The 27,877-nt window shown below is 49.0% G+C and overlaps 2 non-coding genes across 2 annotated transcripts; both read left to right on the top strand.

Moving 5' to 3' along the window:
• Positions 1 to 6,696: 6,696 nt before the first annotated feature.
• Positions 6,697 to 6,779, top strand: trnal-uaa (transfer RNA leucine (anticodon UAA)). The gene has a single exon. It is a non-coding gene; the product is annotated as a tRNA-Leu (tRNA).
• A 3,744-nt stretch (positions 6,780 to 10,523) lies between these two features.
• On the top strand, positions 10,524 to 10,606 carry trnal-cag (transfer RNA leucine (anticodon CAG)). Its single transcript has one exon. It is a non-coding gene; the product is annotated as a tRNA-Leu (tRNA).
• Positions 10,607 to 27,877: the final 17,271 nt, after the last annotated feature.

Below are 27,877 nucleotides of genomic sequence, written 5' to 3'. Positions count from 1 at the left end.
GTCATCGAGGATGATGGAGGCAGGCACTGGCATCACTTGTGTCACTCGCAGAGGGGCTTTGGAGCTACTGTCCACACCAGGAACACCCTGAGAGGGGACCCCAGATGTAGCAGCCAGCTGCTCCTCCCCCTTATAAGACACACTTGTACCTCGCTGCTGACCTGAGAGGGACGAGGACCTGGTGAAGAGTTCAGGTGCCACGTCCCCCCTCTCACCTTGTCACCGCTGGATGGAGCTCATGGACAAAGCGATGGAGTGCAAGTCTGCGCACATCTCCGGCAGCCACTGTTTGGTCGGCTGGATCTGGCTCTCCATCAGAGTCACCAATCTCTCAAGGAAGGAAGCCAGACACACCCGCATCAGAGACAGTACAGCATGCAAGGCCTGGATGGACTCCTCCATCATCCGAACTTGGGTACACATAACCTCTGGCAACTCTGCCAGATGTTGCCTGACCTCTTGCTGCAGCTGCAGTATTTCCCGTGTTGCTGGTGACACCAGAGGCACGTCATCAGCCTGGGACTCAGCATGGGCCTGGCCTCCCACAGACTTCCAACTGCCAGTGGCCTCGGCTATCACAGCCTCCGTCAGCTGCCCGGGCCTGTCTGTGACGTCCTCACCAGCTTGTGTGCCCAAATCTAACAGCAAGTGGATACCCATCGAGTGAGGGTTTCTGTGCTGGTGGAGGGTGCACGGGAATGAGGTGATGGTTCACCATCTGAGGCTCCCTCCTCCTCCTCAGAGGTGTCTGGCTGTCCCCCAGTCTCTCCAGCTCTTCGCTCTTGTCGTTCATCCTAGCCTGCATGTGAAAACAGGGACAGTGAAGGGTTAGGGTCTGCCCATCGTGACATTCCAACCACCCCAACTGTGCAGCTCCATTGATGCAGTGGTGAACAGATGAGCAGTATGGCTCCTTTGCAGCGGATGCTCCCTTGTGCCCCACGAGATGTTCACTCACTCTATTAGGTAGGTGTCCCTGTCTCTCCATCAGCTATGGAGCAGCTGCTTTGCTGCCCTGCCTGTTCCATGGCCTCCTCCTCCATCGGAATGAGGACATGGAGATAAGGCATCCACTGCCAGTCTTGACATGCTCTTTCCGATTGTGGGCTGTCTTCTCCTGCAGCCACTATGATCAACAAAGTTAGTCTCCCAGCGGGGACAAACCCAATACCTCTGATGGTGATAGTCCAGCAGTCCATGATGTGGACACACATATTCCTCCTGCATGTGGCCCCTCTCGAGGGACTGTGTGAGTTTATTCAATGACTGATGTGCACCTCCCACCGAGATGCATCCAAGCCTCAGGCAGCATGTCCTGCTGCCCTTCCCCAATACACATGACTGGGTGGTCACTCCCTTTCCACCAAACACTCCCTCTCACTCTGCCATGCGCAATGTCCAAAGGGTCCAAAGTGTTTTGAGTTTGTGCCTGAGCAACCCGGATCCGGTCATTGACCCACTTCGTGCACTGGATCCATGTCTTGGGGGTGACCCCACGGCTGCTGACTTCACCTACTATCTCAAAGCAGCTTTGCTTGGTCAGGTGGACAGGTCTCCACCTCCCATCCCTGGGGAAGAGGATCTTCCACCTATCTGTTGTCACCTGGAGGCGAACCTGCAGGAAGGCATCGCCAAACCATTGGACCATGGTCACTGCAGGCTCGCATTCAGCTCCTTACCTATCAGGCAGCAGAGACAGCAGAACGGGTCCTGGGGCATCAGTGACAGCAGAACGGGTCCTGGGCAGCAGAGGCAGCAGAACAGGTCCTGGGGCAGCAGATGCAGCAGAACAGGTCCTGGGGCAGCAGAGGCAGCAGAACAGGTCCTGGGGCAGCGGAGGCAGCAGAACAGGTCCTGGGGCAGCGGAGGCGGCAGAACTGGTCCTGGGGCAGCAGATGCAGCAGAACTGGTCCTGGGGCAGCAGAGGCAGCAGAACTGGTCCTGGGGCAGCGGAGGCAGCAGAACAGGTCGTGGGGCAGCAGAGGCAGCAGAACAGGTCCTGGGGCAGCAGATGCAGCAGAACTGGTCCTGGGGCAGCGGAGGCAGCAGAACAGGTCCTGGGGCAGCAGATGCAGCAGAACGGGTCCTGGAGCAGCAGAGGCAGCAGAACGGATCCTGGGGCAGCAGAGGCAGCAGAATGGGTCCTGGGGCAGCAGAACGGGTCCTGGAGCAGCAGAGGCAGCAGAACGGGTCCTGGGGCAGCAGAAAGGGTCCTGGGGCAGCAGAGGCAGCAGAACGGGTCCTGGGGCAGCAGAACGGGTCCTGGAGCAGCAGAGGCAGCAGAACGGGTCCTGGGGAAGCAGAACGGGTCCTGGGGCATCAGAGGCAGCAGAACGGGTCCTTGGGCAGCAGAACGGGTCCTGGAGCAGCAGAGGCAGCAGAACGGGTCCTGGGGCAGCAGAACGGGTCCTGGGGCATCAGAGGCAGCAGAACGGGTCTTGGGGCAGCAGAACGGATCCTGGGGCAGCAGATGCAGCAGAACGGGTTCTGGGACAGCAGAGGCAGCAGAATGGGTCCTGGGGCAGCAGAGGCAGCAGAACGGGTTCTGGGGCAGCAGAGGGCTCTCAGGAAGACACTCCTTTAAACCAGGCAGCAGTGAATGCAGGTCTGGCAGCCCTTTCAATATGGTGCCAGCACCTGCCGTTGTGTCAGATGTCGGTGCCATCGGTGCCTCGTTCCCTGCCTCTGGTCCTTGTTTACATGGGCCCCACGCCTCCCCTTCATTAATTGGTCGGCTGCTCCGTGATCGGGGTCGGTCGTCCACATTTCACTCGTGTGGTGACGACACCCACTTCCGGTGCCTCTGCCGAGAGCCGCACCGTTAGTTTAAAATTCAGCCCATGGGGTCAAGAGTGGAAAATCTCCCCTCTGATTCTCTCTACTTAAAATGAAGGAGACACCAAATTAAAACTGATGAAACCAGGGATTGTATCCTGGTTCTTCAATCTAGTGTTCTCCCAACTGAGCTATTCCAGCCTCACTGTGAACTCATCTTCATTGGAGACAAATATAACTCCAGGCGGAATTTCCCCACCCGTTCATTCCTCACTTCAGGGGAATGGGACCCGACCAGATCGCGGAACTCAGATTATGTTAATGTTCTGCTCTTGATATCTTAATATTATCTTGCGTTTGAGCCACTTTTAATCAGGTTCACGGACAAATTCTTCCATCATCCCTTCTCCCACATTCTCTCTCTCTCATTCATTCTTTATTCCTCACAATCCAGAAAGGGTTAGGAATCAGAGCTCACCCCCAAACCCTCTGCACACAGACCTCTGTATGTTACCCTGTTTGATCCAAGAGACCAGTCAATAAATTACACTCTTTATAAACACAGAAAGCTGCCTCACAGTGTTGGACAGAGATAAATACACTGAAGTCTTTTGAAAAAAGTTCATCTTACGGGTTGTTACTGAGCCCACAGAGCAGGGCGGGCCCAGGCTCCAGCTCCAGCCCCAGCCTGTGCTGTGTTAGCTGATGCCACCTGGTGTGATACTGAGCCACACGGAGCAGGAAAAGGCCTGGATGTATTCATGGCCTGTGTTGTGTTAACTGATCCCACTCAGTGTGGTAGGAGCCACACAGAACAGAATGGGCCCAGGCTCCTTCCTCAGCCTGAGGGATGATAGTTCTTCTCACACGTTGTTGTCCAGATCCCCACACAGAACAGGGAAATCTCAGGCTCCATCCCCGGCCTGTGGTATTTTACTTCATCGCACCTGGTATGGTACGGAGTCCCCAGAGCAGGAAAGATCCAGCTTCCATCTCCGGCCTGTGCTGAATTAGCTGATCTGACCTGGTTGGCACTGAACCGCAATCAGGGAAGGATGGGCCGAGGCTCCATGGCCAGTGGTGTGTTAGTTATTCTCATTTGGTGAGGTACTGAGCACCATATAGAGCAGGATGGGCCTGTGCTCAGTGAGCTGATCTCACCTTGTGTGGTCCTGAGACCCACACACAAAGCAGGACAGGCCTAGGCCTCATCCCCGGCCTGTGTTCAATTAGCAGATCACAGTCAAAAGATTTTGATAAGGTTCCACACAAGAGGCTTCTCTATAAGATTAAAGTCCCTGGTATCAGTGGTAATATATTGATCTGGATTGGGAACTGACTGGCAGACGTAGGCAGAAAGTAGTTACAGATGGATCTGGATCTGTTTGGAGACCAGTTACCAATGGTATCTCACAGGGATCGGTGTTGGGACTGTTGCTCTTTACTATTTTTATTAATGATCTGGATGTAGGTGTAGGGGGCACCATCTGTAAATTTACAGATGATTTGAAGATCTGTGCGAGTGTTCAGACTGTAGACGATACTCGACTGTTTCAGGCTGATGTTAATGTGTTGGGAGATTGGGTTCATGACTGGTAAATTATGTTTAATTTGGGTAAGTGCAGTGTTATTCATGTGGACAGGGCGAATGCTCAACATCCATACACCCTTCAGGGAAAAACATTAAAGTAGGTGGAAAAAAGAAAATAATTTTGAGCAGAGATCTGGATGTTCTCGTGCACAGATCTCTAAAGGTACAGCAGCAATGCTGTGAAGTGATAGTTGGAGCAAATAGAGGGTTGGGCTGCATTCAGAGGACAATTGAGTATAAAATGAGGCATATTCTTTCATGGGATGTGAGCGACACTGGCAAGGCCAGAATTTGTTACCCATCCCTAATTGTCCTTGACAAGGTGGCGGTGAGCTCCCTTCTTGAGTTGCTGCACTCCATGTGATGTAGGTACACCCACAGTTCTGTTAGGAAGGGAGATCCAGGATTTTGACCCAGCATCAGTGCATGAACAGCGATATATTTGCAGATCAGATGGTGTGTGACTTGGAGGGGAGCTTGCACATGGTGGTGTTTCCATGCATCTGCAGTCCTTGTCCTTCAAAGTGGTGGAGGTCTTCGGTTTGGAAGGTGCTGTCTGCGGAGCCTTGGTGAGTTGCAGCAGTGCATCTGGTAGATGGTACACACTACTGCCACTGTGCGTCAGTGATGAAGGGAGTGAATGTTTCAGGTGGTGAATGGGGTGACAATCAAGGCGGCTGCTTTGTCCTGGACAGTGTCGAGTTTCTAGAGTATTGTTGGTGCTGCACTCATCCTGGTTTGTGCCTTGTAGATGGTTGACAAGTTTTGGAGAGTCAAAAATCACAAAATTATTGCAGTGCAGAAGGAGGCCATTCGGCCCATTGTGTCTGCATAGAATCATAGAACATAGAAATTTTACAGCACAGGCAGGCCAAAAAACGAGCCACCCAGCTGAATCCCATTGTCCAGCATTTGGACCGTAGACCTGCAGGTTCAGGTACTTGAGGTGCACATCCAGACACCTTTTAAATGAGTTGAGGGTTTCTGCCTCAGCTACCCTTACAGGCAGTGAATTCCAGACTCCCACAGCCCTCTGGGTGAAAAAACCTTTCCTCATCTCCCCTCTAATTGTTCAACACATCACTTTAAATCTATGCCCCCCAGTCACTGACCTCCCTACTAATGTAAATAGACCCTTCCCATCCATTCTATCCAGACCCCTCACAATTTTGTACATTTCATTCAAATCTCCCCTCAGCCTCCTCTATTCAACCCCAGCTGATCCAATCTTTCCTCATCGCTGCATTTTTCCAGAGCTGGCAACATCCTCGTAAATCTCCTCTGTAACCTCTCTAGTGCAATTACATCCTTTCTGGAATGAGGTGACCAGAACTGCACACAGAACTCAAGTTGTGGCCTAACTAATGATTGACACTGTTCCAGCATAACCTCCCTGCTCTTATATTCTATACATCGGCTAATAAAGGAAAGGATTCCATAAGCCTTCTCAACCAACTTATCAACCTGTCCTGCTACTTTCAGGGATTTGTGGACATTCACTTCAAGGTCCCTCACTTCCTCTACACCTCTCAGCATTCTCCCATTAATTGTGTATTCCTTTGCTGTGTTTGACCTCACCAAAGGCATCACCTCACACTTCTCCAAGTTGAGTTCCATTTGCCACTTTTCTGCCCACCTGACCAGTCCATTTCTCCAGCTCTCCTAATGAGCATTTCACCACGTGCCTTGAGCTGAGTTACTCATCACAGAATTCCCACTATCTGATTTACTCTTGCAGCCAGAGTATGTATGTGAATGGTCCAGTTAAGCTTTTGTCAATGGTAACCCCCAGGATGTTGAGGGTGGGGGGATTCAGCGATGGCAATGCTGTTGATCGTCAAATGGAGATGGTTACATTCTCTCTTGTTGGAGATGGTCATTGCCTGGTACTTATGTGGTGTGAATGTTACTTGCCACTTAGCAGCCCAAGTCTGAATGTTGTCCAGGTCTTGCTGCTTCTGGACACGGACTCCTTCAGTATCTGAGATGTCCTGAATTTGTCCTTTCATGAAACCTTGGTCAGGACTCACTTGGAATATTGTATCCAGTCTTGGTCTCCTCACATGATGGGTGATATTGAGGCTTTGGAAAGGGTACAGAGGAGAGACATTCGACGAATTCCCAGTATAAGACATTTTGGTTATCAAGTTAGACTAAAAGAGTTGGGACCCTACACCTTAGAGAAACCTAGACTGAGGGGTGATCCGATTGAGGTTCATAAATAATGAAGGGTCCAATTTAGCATGGGAGAGGAGTCATAACTGAATATTGGAAAAGGCCAGATGGCACCCGGATCACATTAAATTTCATTTTCAGTGGTGGGTTAACGTACCAGGATGGCCGAGTGGTTAAGGCGTTGGACTTAAGATCCAATAGACATGTGTCTGCGTGGGGTCAAACCCCACTCCTGGTATCTGTGCTTACAAAATGTTATTTATTCTTTCACTGACTTTTGCCTTGCACCATCATCTCTTCTGTCATTTAATCACTCTTGCCTTCCAACTGATCACAGCTTCCAATTATTTGATATGCCCCAGCACCGTTCCTTCGCTCTGCGCTTGCTTATAAACTGGTAAATCTGTAACTTAATCTCCTCTGTACCCTGACAATGACCTTCTCATCCTTCCTGGATTGTGGTTCCTCACAGGATCCGCTGCCTCTCCGACTCCCCTCCAGGTAACTGAAGGCCCTGAGCCTTGGTCTCGCTTTATACGCTAGCTGGTAGTTGATTCCTTGCAGGTCTGCCACCGCTCAGGAGAAGCTCAAGACCCAGATCAAGCAAAGTATCAAGAGGAATGTGAACAAAGGCTCCCTGGTGCAGAGCAAGGGACAGGGCGCCTCTGGCTCCTTCAAAATCAGCAAGAAGGAAAACCCAGGGAAAAGTGGGAAAGAAGGTGAAGAAAGCAGCAGCCAAGAAATCTTTAGTGAAGAAACCAGCAGACAAGAAATCTTCAGTGAAGAAACCAGCAGACAAGAAATCTTTAGTGAAGAAACCAGCAGACAAGAAAGTGACAACAAAGAAAGTAACAGCCAAGAAAACGAGCAGCAAGGCGGCGGCAACGCCAAATAAGGCGGTGAAGAAAGCAGCGCTTCAGAAAAAGTCTCCTGTGAAGAAGGTCAAAAAAGGCAAGAGTGCGGCGGGCGGAAAGGCGCTGAAGAAAGTGCAGACATGGAAGAGCAAGGTCAAGCCGAAAGCAGCGAAGTCTCAGAAAGCAGGGTCTGGAAAGAAGTGAAAGCGCGGGAAACTTGTAAACATCTGAACACAAAGGCTCTTCTCAGAGCCACCCACATCTCTCAGGAAAGAGCTGATCCCCTGATCAAATGATCCCTGTCCAGGCCCCGCCTGCAGATTCCACATGGAAATGATTTGGAGTAAATCCAGGATCCCTGGTGACTCCCCTCCACCCAGCCCTTTCCCCACTCTCTGTCATAAAACAGAGGGATGTCCGGCCCTCACTCGAACTGGGGATGTGTTCGGTGCAGTCACAGTTCACAAATTCAGGGGGAGAGTTTGTAAGACAGTAACACTGGCGGAGAAACCCCACCTCACAACTCAAACCCCAACACATGAGTTTCTCCAATTCAGCTGGAGTCGGGTGACAACAGGAGCTGGGATAGGCTGTGATCGGGAATGTTAGGAATGGATTTGTTCAGGGCGGAATGCACCTGGAATCTCCGAAAATAATAGTTCCTTATTTCCCCAGATGACACATTCTGCAGTGAGAATGAAAAGTCTCTTCACTGCTTTACATTTACTAATTGTTTGGTTCGAGATGAATAATGAGTCAGAGAGTAATGAGAGGATCTGAAGCTTCTCTCACACCAGCCCTTGAATGACTCAGTGTGAAATGTCCAATGTGTGAAGCTACTGCCAGGGTTTGCCAATCTGAGCAGTTTCAGCTCAGTTACTGGGGGCCTGGAATCCCCGCAGTTTGACTCTGTCTCTGATTGGTCACCCGCTTCTCAATCCAATTCTTATCCAATAGAAGAATCACATATAAGTAAATAGAAGTTCTCATTGCATAGATTTTCCAATTGGAACAAGCCTGGCAATTCCAGAGCAGGAAGGAATTGAAGTGATGGTAAATTTCAATTTTCAGGCAACAATTTTAAAACCTCTCATTTTATGTTCTGTTTTACTGTATTTACCATCACAAAATCCTGACGCGATTTTAGGAATCGTTTTCATTTGTCAATCTGTTAACTGGAAGCGGCGGGAGGAAGGTCCGGTTCAGCAATTTAAAACGGGACAAATATCAGCTTCCACTCTGTAAAAGGAACAAATTAGCGACTAACCGCTTCTCACAGGCTTCTCGGGGACTGACAGAAACGAGCGGTTTCTGATCTTTTCTCCTGAAAGAGGCGGATAATGCTGCAGGGAGCAATGAACTGCCCTTCACTTTCTGGCTGCTAATACACCCCTGACTTTAAACAGTTCAAACAGCGACTGGTGCTTCTGCCGGAAAATGAGCAGATTCACCAGAATGATCCCGGTCCATCATGGCCAAAGACATCCAGCTGGCCCGCCGCATCCGCGGGGAACGCACCTAAAACCCAGCTTCAGTAACAAGTGTAACAAGGGCTCTTTTCAGAGCCACCAAATCAGCAAAGGAAAGAGCTGCCATCTCTGTTCATCATCAAACCCATTAGATTGGAGGGGCGGCCACATGGTTTCTGTTTTGTCACATCACTTTCCCGAAAGGCCTGTCGGACTGAGAGCTGATCTGGAATTTAGAAAGCAGCATTACCGGAGACTCATTGCTGCTTAGCACAATCTCAACCCCGCTCCTGGGATCCGTTAGCTGGCATTTGGAGAAAAGAAATGGATCCCAGTTTTATTTGGAAGGCATTAATGGAGCCGGGTCCGTTCACATGAGGGTTATTTACTAACATTACCCAATGAGTTCACGAATATTTGAATCCATTGGAGATTAGTACACAGGATATGTAAGGCAGCTCGGTCACTCTGACTGAAACCGCCAGTTCCCCGGGGTTGCAGACCCTGACACTGCGGGGAGAGAATCCCCGACTCTATCCCGCCGCCGGGGGAAACAGACAGCTCTGTGTCCGGAGAATAGGGAGGGCCGGGGGGAAGGCACATATTAAAGCGCTGCAATGGACTCAGCTCCTGTGTGTGCACAACTCTCACTGATTCCGTCCTCTGGGAACAGTGCGGTCTAAACAGATCAGGTTAGGAGAGAAACACACAGCCCGAGAATGGCCTCTTCCTTCCTGCATTTACTCTGTTCCGGGAGCAGATTCTCATTGAGAAGCGGTGCTCAGATCACCGGAGAGAAAAAAAAACACAATTCAAACTGTCCAAATGAAAAACAGAGAATTAACCCGGACACTTCCATTATTAAATTAATTCATCAGCTCCGAACCAGTTCCCGTTAATGTACCGGGATAATCTCGGGATGTATCAAATCGAAGGCAGCGGGATTTATTAAATTGTTCATTCTGACACCCTGTAGTTCAGTTCTTCACTTAACAAGAGGGGGAGATGTGTGAGCAGAGAAACAGAGCGAAATCCAGAGAGGGAACTGAAAACACACCTGGACAGATGTGAAACAGGTCAATCCACTGTGACAATAACTCCATCTCTGATTCCCTCCTGACAGTAACCAGCCCTTTCACAGAGACTGTGAGTGGCTCTGAAAAGAGCCTTTGGTTTATTAGATGACATTTTGGCCGCTTTACTTTTTCTGGGAGCTCTTGAGTGCTGGTTTTCTTAGGCAGCAGCACGGCCTGGATATTAGGCAGCACCCCGCCCTGAGCGATGGTCTCCCCTCCCAGCAGCTTGTTGAGCTCCTCGTCGTTGCGGACGGCCAGCTGCAGTTGTCTGGGGATGATGCGGGTCTTCTTGTTGTCCCGGGCCGCGTTACCGGCCAGCTCGAGGATTTCAGCGGTCAGATACTCGAGCACAGCAGCCAGATAGACCGGGGCTCCGGCACCCACACGCTCAGCATAGTTACCCTTTCTCAGGAGCCTGTGAACACGGCCCACCGGGAACTGCAGTCCAGCCCGGGAGGAGTGAGACTTGGCCTTGGCCCGAGCTTTCCCGCCGGTCTTTCCTCTTCCAGACATTTCCACAATCTCACAAATACTTTCACAAAGAATGAATAATTTCCTTAGCATTGATAATGCATCGTAGGCAGTTAGGATGGCTGAGCGGTCGAAAGCGCTGTGTTCAGGTCACAGTTTCCACTGGAAGCGTGGGTTCGATTCCCACTTCTGACAAGTTGTGTTTTGACTGAACTGGAGGCGTTTGGGAGCAGCGGCAAAAAGCAAAGAAAAAACATGAAAGAACATGGACAAACAAAATGACAATGGACCCAAAGATGTTGCATTTAAACATTAGAGAAAGAGGCAACTAAACAAACAGCAGGGCACATAAAATATCAAAAATGTAACCTTTGTATCGGGGTGGAAGATGTGGCCAATATCCTTAATGAATACTTTACTGTTTTCCCAAATGAGAGGGTGATGCAGATATTGTTATTAAGGAGGAGGAGTGTGAAGTATTGGACGTGATAACTTAAGGAGAGAGGAAGTCCTAATGGGATGAGCATCCTTGAATGTGGATAAATCATCAGGACCAGTTGAAATGTACCCCAGGCTGTTGAAAGAAGCCACGGAAGAAATAGTGGAACAAAAACAAGAAATGCCGGATTCACTCAGCAGATCTGGCAGCATCTGTGGAAAGAGAAGCAGAGTTAACGTTTCGGGTCAGTGACCCTTCTTCGGAACTCCGAAGTTCCGAAGAAGGGTCACTGACCCGAAACGTTAACTCTGCTTCTCTTTCCACAGATGCTGCCAGACCTGCAGAGTGAATCCGGCATTTCTTGTTTTTGTTTCAGATTTCCAGCATCCGCAGTATTTTGCTTTTAAGAAATAGTGGAAGGTCTGATCATCATTTTCCAATCCCTCACTGGATACAGGTGTGGTGCCAGAGGATTGGAGGTCTTGTAACGTTGCAAAAAAAGCAAAATACGAGGCAGATCAAGCATGGCTGATCCTTTCGAGTAGAGAAACAGGGCTGAATTCCCTGAACCAGTGCTACAGCTTTCAGAATAGAAGGAGCCTATACAAACCTGATGGGTTCCACTTAAACAAAAGAGCTGGAGGTGTTGACAGTCAGAACAGATAAAATGTGGAGGAGTGTTTGAAGCAGATTCTGTGTGGTTACTGTAGTTGTACTATGGAGTTATTTCAAGGAGGTGATTCTGAATGTAATGGATCAACGTGGACCCATCCAAGGCAAAGGTTCTAAGCTTCCCTGTGGTCCAGCCTGGTTGAATGGAACTGAAGCAAACAAATCATCCAGAAGAGGAAAAGATATGTAAGGTCATGAAAGCACAGAATTCAGATGGATGCAATACCAGATGGTATGGCAAGAGTGTAAAACAGCAACAGACTGGTGAATAAAACTTTCCCATTGAATGAGACAAGAGAAAAGAAAGGTAATAATAGTGTCAGGTGAGTTGTGACACTATTCACATTCCACCTTGATCTGAATAGGACTGTTGAAGGGAGTGATTGAGAAGAATAGAGGAGAAATGAAAAGAAAGGAGAAATAAACAAAAGGTCTTTTGATTTTAGAATGCTTGTTTTTGGAAATGACAGACTGTAAAGTGTGTGTGTCAGAAGATATAGAGCGAAGTTGGGTATGACAAGATCACAGGAAAGTTGTGCCCTGAGACAAGGTGTGTGTTGACAGGAAAGCTGCTTTCTTTTGCACAATATGTATTTTATTCGTATAATTTGTGCAATTACATTGCAAAGCAGTTCAAATTTAATATTACATAAGGTACAATACAGATCAGTTTCCTTCAATAATGTACATGATGTATCTCACTCTCCCTGCCTGCACAGGTTATATTTACAGTATTTACATTACACATCAAACATTCTCTGGTGCAAACAGCCCGAGGGGTTTTACACAGGTTCCAGCCCCTCACTGTACTATGGCCTACTAGGGCCTTAGACTGCAGCCTTTCCCCATTGAGTCTCCATGGTGGCTTCCCCAAGCTTTAATGCCGTCCCACAGCACATAGTCTTGGACGTTGCCATGTGCCAGTCTGCAACACTCGGTCATGGACAGCTCTTTGCACTGGAATACCTGTCCCACGGCCGGGCTCGTTCTCTATAGAGATCATTTCAAATGAACATTTCCTAAATCCGTGCTTTCTCTCTCGCAATAAAGAGAACAGGATGTCTAGCAGATTCAGTGTGAGACAATAACACTGCCGGGTAAAGGCCGCTTTCCAACTCCAATCTTAACACAGGAGATTCCCCAAGCAGCTGCAGTAAGGTGCTGTAAACGGCTGGAAGCGGATGTGTGTGGAAATGGTGATGTGACTGAGGAGGTTTCTTGTTATAGAATGGACTGTGTTTAGGTGGGAATATTACTGAGCGTTAATTGCATCGGGACCATATTTAAAAGCTCCGGCTTTCTGGAAAGCCTTGACTATGAAGACCGAGTCTGGAAGGCTTTGTGTGGAGAGCTGGGTTTCGGTTCCACTGTTAATAAAGGGTTTGAAATTGGCAGCCCGGAGGAAACTGGAGGTGGAGCTGAAAGATGAGGGGCCGTTCTCTCTCCGTCTGTCACTCTGGGTGTCTCCTCCCCATCTGCTCTCTGTTCAATCTTCACTCTGTCTCCTCCCCTTCCTGCTCTCTCTCTGCCATTCTCAGCCAGGTCCGGGTGGCCTGTATAAAAAGGAGCCTGACTGAATCAGTCTCTTTTATTGTGCACTGATTTGAGGCAAGAATCAACTTGTCTGGCAGTAAACAAGAGTATGCTCCAGGCTGGCAGTATGTTAGAATCCATGAGGAAAGGCATCACCACCCTCATCGACAAGCGGAAGGGGGAGAGGACAGAAATAGGAAATTGGTGGCCCATTTCACTGCTTAATGCTGACTACAAAATTCTGTCAAAAGACATAGCCAGTCGATTCAAGTCTGCTCTGGAGTTGGTGATTCACCCTGATCGGACCTATACTATACCAGGCAGGACAATCTCTGATAGCATTGCGCTACTCAGGGATATGATCACCTATGTCCGGGACAGGAGGGTGGACAACTGCCTCATCAGCCTGGACCAGGAGAAGGCTTTTGACAGGATATCGCACACTTACATGATGGATGTGCATTCCAAAATGGGGTTTGGGGAGGGAATCTGCAATTGGGTCAAACTACTCTACACAAACATCAGTAGTGCAGTCTCAATCAATGGGTGGGAATCAGAAAGTTTCCCGATCCAATCTGGAGTCAGACAGGGCTGTCCTCTCTCCCCTGTCTTGTTTGTTTGCAGTATTGAACCCTTTGCTGAGTCTATTAGGAAGAATGCGAGCATCAGAGGGGTGACAATCCCAGGCAGCGGAGGCACTCAGGTGAAAACCTCCCTGTACATGGATGACATCGCCATTTTATGCTCGGATCCACTGTCTGTGCGCAGACTGATGAGCATCTGCGACCAGCTCGAACTGGCCTTGGGAGCCAATGTTAAACACGGCAAGAGCGAGGCCATGTTCTTTGGGAACTCGGCTGACCGATCCTTTGTCCCCTTCACCGTTAGGTCAGACTACCTGAAGGTGCTGGGGATATGGTTTGGAAGGGCTGGGACGTGCACCAAAACCTGGAAGGAGCGAGTAGCCAGGGTACAACATAAGCTGAGCATGTGGGAGCAGCGATCTCTCTCCATTATGGGTAAGAACCTGGTCATCAAGGGCGAGGTGCTCACATTGCTGCACGTGGTGCTGGTCTGGCCCATACCGCATTCCTGCGCTGTGGCGATCATCTGAGCCATTTTCCGCTTCATCTGGGGATCCAGAATGGTCCGAGTCCGGAGGGACACGATGTTCAAACCTCTGGATAAGGGCGGGAAAAATGTACCCAACGACGCCCTCATCCTTATGGCTACCTTTGTGTGCGGCTGCATCAAGCTGTGTGTAGATCCCCAGTTTGCAAACTTCAAGTGTCACTACGTGCTGAGGTTCTATCTGTCCCCGGTGTTGCAAAGGATGGGCCTGGTCATATTGCCGCGGAATGCTCCATCCAGTTAGACTGTGCCGTACTGCCTATCCTTCATGGAAAAGTTTCTGTGGAAAAACACCTTTGACCACCAATCCTTCAGGCAGTGGTCTGCACGGAATATCCTCAAGGCCCTACGGGAAAAGGAGATGGTGGATCCTGTCGGATGGTCCCCTGAGCAGAAGTCCAAAGTCATTTGGCAGAATACCTCATCAACAGAACTTTCAAACAAGCACCAAAATGTAGCCTGGCTGATGATGAGAAGAGCCCTCCCTGTCAGATCCTTCCTGCACACCCGAAGTCTCACCCCATCCACACGCGGCCCTCGAGGTGGCTGTGGTGGAAAAGAGACGTTGCCCACCTCTTTCTGGAATGTGTCTTTGCAAAGCAGGTGTGGAAGAGATGCAGTGGTTTTTGTCGAGGTTCATCCCAAGCAGCTCTGTAGCACAGGAGTCTGTGCTCTGTGGGCTGTTCCCAGGGACGCACACCAAGATAAAAATCAACTGTTGCTGGAGGACTATCAATTCGGTGAAAGATGCCCTTTGGTCTGCCCGAAACTTGCTGGTCTTCCAGTGCAAAGAGTTGTCCACGACCGAATGTTGCAGACTGACACATTCCAAGGTCCAGGACTATGTGCTGAGGGACGCACTAAAACTTGGGGCAGCCACAGCAAAGGCTCAATGTGGAAAGACCACTGTGTAAGGTCCCCTCACCAAGCTGAACTGAGGGGCCGGATCCATGGGAAACCACTCGAACTGTAGCCAGAAAATATTTGTTTGCTGTAAAATGTACATGGCATGACAATGAAATGGAAGGGTTGTGAGGCAACTCACTCCTGTATTGAAGGGAACTGATCTCCTTTGCACTCTTTGTATTGTTTGACTTGGTGCTTTTGGGAACTGTTTTGTAATGTATTTTTTTTTACAGATTTTAATGAATAAAGTATATTTTGGAAATTAATAAAGGAAAGTCTGGCAGAGGTAAAGGAGGGAAAGGACTGGGCAAAGGCGGAGCAAAGCGGCACCGCAAAGTGCTTCGTGATAATATCCAGGGCATCACCAAACCAGCAATCCGCCGCCTGGCTCGCCGTGGCGGGGTCAAGCGGATCTCGGGTTTGATCCATGAGGAGACTCGCGGAATGTTGAAGGTTTTCCTGGAGAATGTGATCAGGGATGCGGTCACCTACACTGAACACGCCAAGCGCAAGACGGTCACTGCCATGGATGTGGTGTACGCTCTGAAACGGCAGGGCCGCACTCTCTACGAATTCAGCGGCTGAACAACTCGACCCTTTCCAGCAAACACAACAAAGGCTCTTCTAAGAGCCACCCACCGCCTCACAGAGAGAGCAGTGACCTGGAAACGGGAGCTGGGATAGGCTGTTTAGAACTGTCTGGAATAAATCTGTGCTGTGTTCGGGATACAAAACCAGAATCCCCAAATTTGACATTTCATTTGTAGCAAGGATATGCAGTGGATTTGATTTTCTGAACGGGCTGTGTAAACAGCGCCTGAGGCTCTACAGTTAGTTATTTCTCCAGTCGACACATGCCCTCAGTGAAAAGCCACATCACTCCTCCAGAATCACTCATTGTTTTCATAGAATTTCAAAATTATTTCGCTGCAATGAGGGAATCCGGGAGTTTTGCAGCAGCCGTTGAATCGGTCACTGGAACCAGACCCACTTGTGATGTTATTTCCCCCGAGACGGTGTTTCCTGCACTGAAACTGACAGGGTTTGTGAAACTGATCAGTTTCAGCTCAGTCATTCAGGGACTTGGAATTCCCGCAGTTTGAGCCCGCGCTATCCAGAGCCCACTTCTGATTGGTCACCCTCTTCCCATTCGCATGTCTTAACCAATTGCCGAGCCTCGAATTAGAAAATACAGCAAATCATTGGCTTAAATTGTCGTCCTGGCAGAAAGGTTGAATTCAAAAAAGCCGCCAATTTCAGTGTTGGGCAGAATCGAATTACTCAATGAATCTCAATAACGAAATTGGCGGCACATTTTATACTTTCCCCGATTTTCCTTTCCATCGATTGGGGTGCTAATTCACTCGGGTGTGTTTGCTAATACTAACTGTAATCCTCAGATCCATTTAACATTTCAGTAATCCTATTAAATACAAAAGGAATTTTATGATTGAATTTCCATTGGAAGATAGTGAATTAGCACCCCGATCGATGGAAAGGAAAATCGGGCAGAGGATAAAATGTGCTGCCAATTCGTTATTGTGATTTGTTTATGTAACTGACCAGGATTGACTTCACCCGAACGCAGCTACTAGCTCCCACCTCACTGACCGCTCTCCCCCCTCTGCAACTCGCTTTCTCCCCCTCCTCCCTACTGGCGAAATTCCGCACTCTGGCTGTTCGCTCTCCGCACCCCCACCCCCCACCCTGTCCCAGCCCAGCCCACAGCTGCTAGCTCTGGCCGTGACACTCGCTCCCACATTTCTTCACCAGGCGCCACCTGTAGAAGCAGGAGGGCCGCAAGGAGTGACAGGGCGACGGAGGAGTGAGTGGCTGAGAGGAGGGAAGCGGCTCGGCCTGGAGCGAGTGGTCAGAGAGTGGGGTAGTGCGAAGCGAGGAACAACTGGCCAGGGGAGTGGGGGGGTGGGGGAGCAGCGAGGTCTGGAGCGAGCGGCTGAGGGGGGGAATCGTCGAGGCCTGGAGTGAGTTGCCGAGGGGGGAGAGCTGCAGCTGCAAAATCTCCCATTCAGCCACTTCCTACAGCCAAGTGGTCGGGGGATGGGGTGGCTAGATACCCAATGACGCTTTATCACGCATGTACGAAGATGGATTTGTTGCGGAAATGTGATGATGTTGGCGCTGCAAAATGACATCATCCCGTGCACGCGCCACTCAATCCTGGCAAGATGTCAAAAATCACTGTGACTTTTTGGTCTTTTCAGTGCACTCCTCTTTCTTTAGTTGCCTCTTGGCTTAATGTATTGAAGAAACATCTTTGGGTCCATTATCATTTTCCTTGTCAATATTCTTCCATGCTTTCCCTTCACCACTGCTCCCAAATCCCTCCAGTTCAGTCAAAACACAACTTGGTAGATTTGGGATTTTAACCCACGCCTCCAGAAAACACTACGACCTAAACACAGCCCCTTAGACCACTCGGCCATCCTGACTGTTTCAAGCTTACGACAAAAGCTGAGAAATTATCCATTCTTTGTGAAAGAATTTGTGAGATTGTGGAAATGTCTGGAAGAGGAAAGACCGGCAGGAAAGCTCGGTCCAAGGCCAAGTCTCGCTCCTCCCGGGCTGGACTGCAGTTCCCGGTGGGCCGTGTTCACAGGCTCCTGAGAAAGGAAAACTATGCTGAGCGTGTGGGTGCTGGATCCCCGGTCTATCTTGCTGCTGTGCTCGAGTACCTGACCGCTGAAATCCTCGAGCTGGCCGGTAACGCGGCCCGGGACAACAAGAAGACCCGCATCATCCCCAGACACCTGCAGCTGGCCGTCCGCAACAACGAGGAGCTCAACAAGCTGCTGGGAGGGGTGACCATCGCCCAGGGCGGGGTGCTGCCTAATATCCAGGCCGTGCTGCTGCGCAAGAAAACCAGCGCTCAGAGCTCCCAGAAAAAGTAAAGCGGCCAAAATGACATCTAATAAACCAAAGGCTCTTTTCAGAGCCACCCACAGTCTCTGTGAAAGGGCTGGTTACTGTCAGGAGGGAGTCAGAGATGGAGTTATTGTAACAGTGGATTGACCTGTTGCACATCTGTCCAGCTGTGTTTTCATTTCGCTCTGTTTTTCTGCTCACACATCTCCCCCTCGAGTTAATTGCAGAACTGAACTACAGGGTGCAGAATCAACAATTCCCAGGATCGGGGGTGAGATTGTGCTGAGCAGCAATGAGCCTCCAGTAATGCTGCTTTCTAAATTCCAGATCAGCTCTCAGTCCAACAGGCCTTTCATATTTTAAATATCACAACAGAGCTGAGCGGGGGTGAGCGCAGCCTCAGCTGCACCGAGTCTCAGGGGCTCTCACGACCCCAATCAGAGCCGCCAGGCCTGGCGGACGTGCAGCGAGGACCCCGGGGGAGGGAGGGTGCACCATTAAAGTGATGGTGCAGCACCTCCACCATCCTCGCCGCCACTTCCCGGTTTCTTCTCCCGTTTATCTCAACATTAAGAAGACGCTTTTGCTCTGGACTACACTGGTTATAAAGTAAGACCCAACTTTGTCTCTGAAAGTGATGAATAGCAGCAACAACAGCAGAATCCAACCCCTGCAGTTACATGTGAACTTGCTGATGTTGCAGCAGATTGAATGACTGAGTGAATCCCTTCCCACACACATGGCAGGGGAACGGCCTCTCCCCAGAGTGAGTGTGTTGGTGTTTCAGCAGATCATTACTGCTTTTCAAGCTCTTCTCACAGTCAGGACATTGAAAAGGTCTCTGATCAGTGTGAACAAGTTGATGTTCAGTGAGGTTGGATGACTGAGTGAACCCCTTCCCACACACGGAGCAGGTGAATGATCTCTCCCCAGTGTGAACTCACTGGTGTTTCAGCAGGTTGACTCTGGCTGGGTTCAGTTCACTGGTTCCTCTCTCTCTCCTCCCCTGAAGGTGCTGATTCTGACTGTATGTACATGCTCTCTCCCCCTCCGACCCTCCCTGTCCAATGTAGTATCTCCAGTTTTGGTGATGTGCTCTCCCTGACCTGTCTCCATTGCTCCTTCTTATACAGACTTGCCCTGAGTGTCACGATTTCAAAGAATCATACAGCACAGAAGGAGGCCTTTCGGTCTTTTGTGCCTGTGCTGAATCTGTGAAACAAATGATGCAATTAGTCCAACCCCCAGCCTATTTCCCCATAGTCCTGGAGAAATTCACTTTGAAATATTTGTCCAATTCCTTTATGAAAGTTATAATTGAATCTGTTTCCACCACCCTGTCAGACAATTCATTCCAAATCCGAATCAGTTACTTCTTAAATGTTGTGAGGGTTCCGGCCTCTACCACCTCTTCAGGGAGTGCGTTCCAGATTCCAACCACCCTCTGGGTAAATTTTTTTCCTCAAATCCCATCTCAACCTCCTGTCCCTTACCTTAAATCTATGCCACCTGGTTATTGACCCCTCCGCTAAGGTCTAATGTTTCTTCCTATCTAACCCATCAATGCCCCTCATAATTTTGTAAACCTCAATCTTATCTCCCCTCAGCCTTCTCTGCTCTAAGGAAAACAACGCTAGCCTTTTCAGTCTCTCTTCATAGCTGAAATGCTCCAGCCCAGGCAACATCCTGGTGACTCTCTTCTGTACCCTCTCCAGTGCAATCACATCCTTCCTATAGTGTGGTGCCCAGAACAGTACACAGTACTCCACCTGTGGCCTAACTAGCATTGTATACAGCTCCGTCATAACCTCCCTGCTCTTATATTCTCTGCCTCGGACGATCTATATTGGCCTGTAATCTAAGGCTTTCCTCCTCACTATTTACGACACCACCAATTTTCGTGTCATGTGTGAGAAAGGGTTTGATTCTATCCCTATCAGTATCCGTTACATGCATGTGTTTTTAATCTGCACCCCCTCTATTTTATTCTCTGTACTTGTCAGCCTCTTGTAGGTGAGTCTGTGTTTTGCTCTTTATCTCTCAGTCTTCGAAGTATGAGCCTGGGTTTGTACCTAATTTTCTTTGTACCTTGCAGGATGGATATTGAAGAGAGGTTTTTACACATTAACTGCCAAATCCTGATAAGTGATTTTTGGGTTTCACACAGTATCTGTCAGTTTCTTGTCTAGGACTGTTGGTTTTACTCTGTCCCTGGCATTTGCTGGTTTGTTAGTGTGGGGTTTACACTGTACCTGTCAGTTTCTCATATGTGAGTGTTGGTTTCACTTTGTATAGAATCATAGATCACAGAATACTTACAGCACAAAAGGAGGGATTCAGCTCATCGTGCTTGTGCTGCCTCTCTGCACAAGCAACTCAGCTCATGCCACATCCTCATGTATTCCATGAAAAGCTGACTTTTTTTTCCCCTTCAGATAATTATCATATTCTTTTTTTCTTTCTTCTTTTGGGCCTCCTTATCTCGAGAGACAATGGATACGCGCCTGGAGGTGGTCAGTGGTTTGTGAAGCAGCGCCTGGAGTGGCTATAAAGGCCAATTCTGGAGTAACAGGCTCTTCCACAGGTGCTGCAGAGAAATTTGTTTGTTGGGGCTGTTGCACAGTTGGCTCTCCCCTTGCGCCTCTGTCTTTTTTCCTGCCAACTACCAAGTCTCTTCGACTCGCCACAATTTAGCCCTGTCTTTATGGCTGCCCGCCAGCTCTGGCGAATGCTGGCAACTGACTCCCACGACTTGTGATCAATGTCACACGATTTCATGTCGCGTTTGCAGACGTCTTTATAACGGAGACATGGACGGCCGGTGGGTCTGATACCAGTGGCGAGCTCGCTGTACAATGTGTCTTTGGGGATCCTGCCATCTTCCATGCGGCTCACATGGCCAAGCCATCTCAAGCGCCGCTGACTCAGTAGTGTGTATAAGCTGGGGGTGTTGGCCGCTTCAAGGACTTCTGTGTTGGAGATATAGTCCTGCCACCTGATGCCAAGTATTCTCCGAAGGCAGCGAAGATGGAATGAATTGAGACGTCGCTCTTGGCTGGCATACGTTGTCCAGGCCTCGCTGCCGTAGAGCAAGGTACTGAGGACACAGGCCTGATACACTCGGACTTTTGTGTTCCGTGTCAGTGCGCCATTTTCCCACACTCTCTTGGCCAGTCTGAACATAGCAGTGGAAGCCTTACCCATGCGCTTGTTGATTTCTGCATCGAGAGACAGGTTACTGGTGATAGTTGAGCCTAGGTAGGTGAACTCTTGAACCACTTCCAGAGCGTGGTCGCCAATATTGATGGATGGAGCATTTCTGACATCCTGCCCCATGATGTTCGTTTTCTTGAGGCTGATGGTTAGGCCAAATTCATTGCAGGCAGACGCAAACCTGTCGATGAGACTCTGCAGGCATTCTTCAGTGTGAGATGTTAAAGCAGCATCGTCAGCAAAGAGGAGTTCTCTGATGAGGACTTTCCGTACTTTGGACTTCGCTCTTAGACGGGCAAGGTTGAACAACCTGCCCCCTGATCTTGTGTGGAGGAAAATTCCTTCTTCAGAGGATTTGAAAGCATGTGAAAGCAGCAGGGAGAAGAAAATCCCAGAAAGTGTGGGTGCGAGAACACAGCCCTGTTTCACACCACTCAGGATAGGAAAGGGCTCTGATGAGGAGCCACCATGTTGAATTGTGCCTTTCATATTGTCATGGAATGAGGTGATGATACTTAGTAGCTTTGGTGGACATCCGATCTTTTCTAGTAGTCTGAAGAGACCACGTCTGCTGACGAGGTCAAAGGCTTTGGTGAGATCAATGAAAGCAATGTAGAGGGGCATCTGTTGTTCACGGCATTTCTCCTGTATCTGACGAAGGGAGAACAGCATGTCAATAGTCGATCTCTCTGCACGAAAGCCACACTGTGCCTCAGGGTAGACGCGCTCGGCCTGCTTCTGGAGCCTGTTCAGAGCGACTCGAGCAAAGACTTTCCCCACTATGCTGAGCAGGGAGATTCCACGGTAGTTGTTGCAGTCACCGCGGTCACCTTTGTTTTTATAGAGGGTGATGATGTTGGCATCGCGCATGTCCTGGGGTACTGCTCCCTCGTCCCAGCACAGGCATAGCAGTTCATGTAGTGCTGAGAGTATAGCAGGCTTGGCACTCTTGATTATTTCAGGGGTAATGCTGTCCTTCCCAGGGGCTTTTCCGCTGGCTAGGGAATCAATGGCATCACTGAGTTCCGATTTGGTTGGCTGTATGTCCAGCTCATCCATGACTGGTAGAGGCTGGGCTGCATTGAGGGCAGTCTCAGTGACAGCATTCTCCCTGGAGTACAGTTCTAGGTAGTGCTCAACCCAGCGGTCCATCTGTTTGCGTTGGTCAGTGATTATGTCCCCCGATTTAGATTTGAGGGGGGTGATCTTCTTGATGGTTGGCCCAAGAGCTCTCTTCATGCCATCATACATTCCTCTGATGTTTCCGGTGTCTGAGGCCAGCTGAATATGACTGCATAGGTGTTGCCAGTAGTCGTTTGCGCAACGCCTAGCTGTTCTTTGTGCAGTACTTCTGGCCGCTTTAAGTGCTGCGGATGTTAAATCGCTGGGGGCTTTCTTGTAGTTCAAAAGTGCAATGCGCTTAGCGGCTATGACAGGTTCCAGCTCTTCATTATGAGATTGAAACCAGTCTGCATTTCTCTTCGCACTTTTGCCGTAGGTGGTCAAAGCTGACTCATAGATGGCATCTCTGATGTGGGCCCACTTGGTCTCAGCATCCCCTGTGGGAGTGTTTTGAAGGGCTGTTACAAGTGAATTTAGAAATTTTTGTAACAGCTGTGGGTGAGAAATTCTGCTCGTGTTGATGCGTGGGTGGCCCTTCTGCTTGGAATGATGCAACTTCTTTGGTCTGAGTCTAACCTTGCTGCACACCAGGGAGTGGTCGGTGTCGCAGTCCGCACTGTGGAAGCTGCGTGTGATTTGAACACTGTTTAAGGCGGCTCGCCTTGTGACAATGAGGTCTAGCTGGTGCCAACGACGTGATCTTGGGTGCCTCCATGAAACCTGGTGACAGGGTTTAGTGTGAAAGAACGAGTTGGTGATGCAGAGGTTATGATAGGTACACAACTCAAGCAGTCTCTGCCCGTTCTCATTCATCCTTCCAACGCCATAGCGCCCAAGGCAGGAGGGCCATGAGTCATGGTCGGCCCCAACCCTGGCATTAAAGTCCCCCAGCAGGAATAGGTGTTCGGTGTTGGGGATGCTGCTAATGATGTTATGGAGTTGTTCATAGAACTGGTCTTTAGCTTCAGGTGCGGAACAGAGTGTTGGAGCATAGATGCTGAGGAGGTGTACTGGACCAGAGGTGGTGAGCAGTCGGATGGACAGTATGCGTTCCGAGCCATTTGAGGGAGGCTCTATCATGCTGAGCAAGGAGTTTCTGATGGCGAAGCCCACTCCATGCTGTCTTGGTTCTTCAGGATCCCTGCCCTGCCAGAAGAAGGTGTAGTCTTGCTCTGCTAGAGAGCCACTCGCGGGGAGGCGAGCCTCCTGAAGTGCTGCAATGTCCACATTGAGTCTACTGAGCTCGTTGTTAATGATGGCGGTCGTCCGAGAATCGTTGATTTGTGTAAGGTCTTCCGACAGGCCAGGACACATAGTTCTGACGTTCCAGCTTGCAAAGCGAAGGGCTGGTACCTTCTTTCCTTTTTTCATGTTGTTTGGTGCGGTGTATCAGTCCACCTTTCGGGCAATGACCCTGAGCTCCAAGCACCCATTGAAGCAGGCAGTCTGTGGCGGGACAGAACCTTATTGACCGGGGGCTGCCCGGTTTGAGGCGGGCGGTAGCTGTCCAGTGAGGTGCAATGACCTCTCCCACCGACAAAGGCAACCCGTGGCGCCCAGTTTCTACGCCAATTTATCTGGACTTATAACCCGTAACTGCTGCCTTCCGTGTTGTTTCAGTCGCTGTGAGGCAACTATGGAGTGACCTCTCCATGGCGCATGCCTGGGCAAATTTATGGAGGTTGAGAGTTGCCCAGTCGTCAAAACCCCCCTCTCGGCCTTTCTGGTGGGGTCCAAAGGAGTGCAGGACACGACGTTTGGCACCAGTATGGCTGCAGGAACTGCCGGAAACATGCCAAAGGTGACACATGACCGCCTACGGGGTTCCGCTCCGGATTTTCTGTTAGGGTTTTCTCCCTTAGCCTTGGTCTCTCCCGAGACGCCCACAAGGCAGTGGGGTTGTTGGGGCCCCTACACAGGTGTAGGATGGTGCCGGTGGGAGGAGGGGATGCAAGGGGGAGGGGTAGAGGGAGGGGGTGGGGGGGGTGCAGGGGAAGGGGGTGCGGGGTGAAGATGGTGCGAGGGGGGGGGCGGGCTGGGACGGGGTTGTGAGGGGGTGAGCTGAGAGGGTGGAGCAGGGAAGGGGACGGGGGTGGGGGGGGTGGAAGGGGGGTAAAGGGGGGGGAGGGGGGGTGGAATCTGGTGCAGGTAATAAGCCATTTCCTCAGTGCCCACCATCGACGTCCGGAAAGCTCATCCATGTCCTTCGGGAGGTGAAGCATCATTTGGCAGACTCAGAGGTGATTACATTTGCTAAGGGTTTTTTTTTTTGCAGTGGTTTAAATAAAGGCATGCAGCATTGCCGACAGTGCGCTGCAGATGCTCTCCGAGCCAACTCCCGCGGGCTCTTTGAAGTTGCGGCCGGGGGGGCCGTTCGTGGATGTTTTGGGTGTTCGGGTCACCTTTTCACAGGACTTCTCTCGGGTCCCGCAGCTCCTTCTTCACCTCAATGGACTTACCGCATGCCGTGGCTGCAGACACTCTGGACTGTGAAGACAGCAGGATCGGAGATTAAAGTATCGGCAGCTGTTCTCGTCAGTTTCATCCGGATCAATTTCATTGAGAAAACAAAGAGCAGGTGTGGCTGGGGGAGGGCAGTGGGCCCATATCATATATCCTTTTGAAAGCTATGGTTGAATCTTCCTCCGTCACACTCTCAGGCAGTACATATCAGATCTTAACCATTTGCTGCATAAAAAAAGGTTTTTCCTTATGTTGCCTTTGGTTCTTTCCCCATTCACCTTAAATCGGTGTCCTCTGCTTACTCAGCCATGAGTAATATTTCCCATTGCTTTCTCAGCACTGATGAATTGTGAGGCGGGAGACAGCCAGAAGTCCCACTGAGCCGCACTGACTCCCAGCTGAAAAAGAAATGAGGTAAAGTTCAATCTTTCACAGCGAGATGCTGCAGAGAGTTAAGAGTCCCGAATGAAAGAGAGCGTTTCTCATACTTTTGTTGAATTTCATTTCAAACACTCCTTGTACTCTCTGCTAATGAAGCCTAAAAAGTGGAAAAACTAAATGGCGCTCAAACTCACAACCCTGAGATTAAAAGTCCCATGATCGACAGACTGAACTGAATATGTCACTTCTACTGTACCTCTGTTTGGATGGATGCAACTGTATGCTCCAATGCAAGGGCAGCTTTCAAATCCTCCCATGGGTCCACACGTCAGACTAAGTTCCATGTTGTAAACTCAAGCAAAGGAAATCTGCTCACTTCCAAAACTATCAACAAATTGAAGCTGATTACGATCAACATCATCAGAGGTCAGAACTACCTGGTGAAAGAAGACACCCTGAAGAAGGATCCACAATTATTCAAAGGCATCGACAAAGTGAAAAACAAGAAAATCGATGAGTCAATCCAAGCTAAACAGAAACACTGAAGAATTCCATTCCAGACCAGAACACAATTAGAGGCATTTTTTGTATTCAAAGCTGGGCATTAGTATTTAATAGTTGATATATAATTTTGAATATATTTGAATTTCTTTATTCATTTGGCACTGCTGAACATGAAGCAGTCTTAAATCATTTAATTTTTTTTTGTGAAATCTGACTTACCAGATTAAAATATTAGATCAAGGGAGAAATTTCAAAGATTACTGGACCAGTAATCCAGAGGCCTGGACTCAAGATCCAGTGACAGCCAGGACGTCAAGGCGGGAAACACTCCGCACTAGTCTGCAGTGAGCGATTCCATCGAAGGTAGAGCACAATCTCTTTAATATAAGAATGTATATTTTATAATAATTAATCACTCAAGACCTTCCTGGTCTCTGCATCTCAGCTGCTCTCTGGATAAACTTGCAGAAAGTATTTCAACCTGTAAAGCAGGAGTCTGGGGAATGTATAATGATATTTTCTCGCCTTCGGGCAATATTTTAATCAATACAGTGTGGGACAACCTGTCTGGGCACAACTCCACGAGTTTCTCTTGAACTAGTGACCTCACAATCACTAACTTCTATGGTAACAATCTTCAGCTCATCACCTCCGGTACGTAGCTCTAATCTTAATGAACATTTAAACAACCTTTCAAGTCCAGTTACAGTTTGTGTTGCCTTACCTGCACAAGCTTAAAAAGTGAAAAACGGAAGCAAGTTTAACTGAACATTCTGGTGGTCAGTTCGGGCACGGGAAAAAAATGAAAGGACTCGGACCAGGTCGGATGCGGTGCTGTCAGGCTTGGGTCGGGTTTCATTTGCTGACCCGAGCAGGCCTTTAGTTACTGTTGCAACCTTATATTCCCACTTGACAATCTGTATATTTTGTTCATTTCAACTTTGTCGACAAGCTCTTTGAATCCAGTTCCCCTGTCCTCAAGCAGGCTCAGTTTGGAAATCGATTCCACTTTCTGGAAGGCTGAAAGCAATCGATGACCTTAAACTAAAAATGGCAACATAGAAGGGCTCGTCTGGGATTTGAATCCAGGACCTCTTACATATTCATCATTTACATACCCAAAGCGAGAATCATACCCCTAAACCAACGAGCCACCGTTGGCATAGCTTTTATTCGCTCCTGTGGAATTTCACTGGCACCCACAGCCGATCATGCATTTTTTTCAGATCAAAACAATATCCTACAAAGCTGAAATAAAAACAGAAAGTGCTGGAAATACTCAGCACCTCTGACAGCATCTGTGGAGAGAGAAACAGAGTTAACATTTCAGGGTTTTCACCTTTTGTTTGAGCCATCTTTTCAGACTGCTTCTGTCCATCCAATCTCACTTTTTACTCTATCCACATTCTAAGGGTGGTGCAGTGGTGAGCACTGTAGCTGCACAACTTCAGTGACCCTGATTCCGTTCTGTATACTGCCTGTGTGGAGTTTGCAAGTTGTTTATGTGGGCTTCCACAAGGTACTCTGGTTTCCTCCCACAACGAAAGACTTGTGGGTTGATAGATAAATTGACTGTTGTAAATTGGCCCGAGGGTAGGTGATAGGAGAAATGTGGGGATGTGGTAGGGAATTCTGGGTTAACATAGGATTAGTATAAATGGGTGGTTGATGGTCAGTGCAGACTCAGTGGGCCAAAGGGCCTATATCAGTGCTGTATATCTCTATAACCATTCTCTAAGCAAATGCATTTTTCATGAATTCCTCATTTCTTTTATTAACGACAATTTTATATTTCCGGCCCTTGCTTCATACGATACCACAAGTGGAATCATGTTTCCATCAACCCGATCAAACCCCTTCACTATTTCCTCATATTGCAATGTTTCTTTAACCCTGACAGACTGTGGAGTTTCTGCTGCTTGATTGCAGTTCTTGCTTCCCGCCAGTAGATGTCACCTCACTCCAAAATAGTGAAGTTGACAATTGTGAGAGAGACACAACAGGAAATAATTGTTCACATTATAGTGAATGTGTGGGATTTAGAAATACTCGGAGTTGAGACGAGTTATTATTGAATTTGTCAAACCAAACATGTGTTATAATGTTGTGTTAAATCTGTCACTCTGTTGTCTTGATTCTGAGAGTGACATAGACTCATCGAGTCATTGGGTCATTTGTGGTAGAGAAGGAGGCCATTCGCCCCATCGAGTACAGGCCAG

The sequence above is a fragment of the Heterodontus francisci genome, unplaced genomic scaffold (genome assembly GCF_036365525.1).
Source record: "Heterodontus francisci isolate sHetFra1 unplaced genomic scaffold, sHetFra1.hap1 HAP1_SCAFFOLD_286, whole genome shotgun sequence".
NCBI lineage: Eukaryota > Metazoa > Chordata > Chondrichthyes > Heterodontiformes > Heterodontidae > Heterodontus > Heterodontus francisci.
Note: the sequence above shows the minus strand (reverse complement) of the source record. Positions and strands in the feature narration are given on the sequence as shown.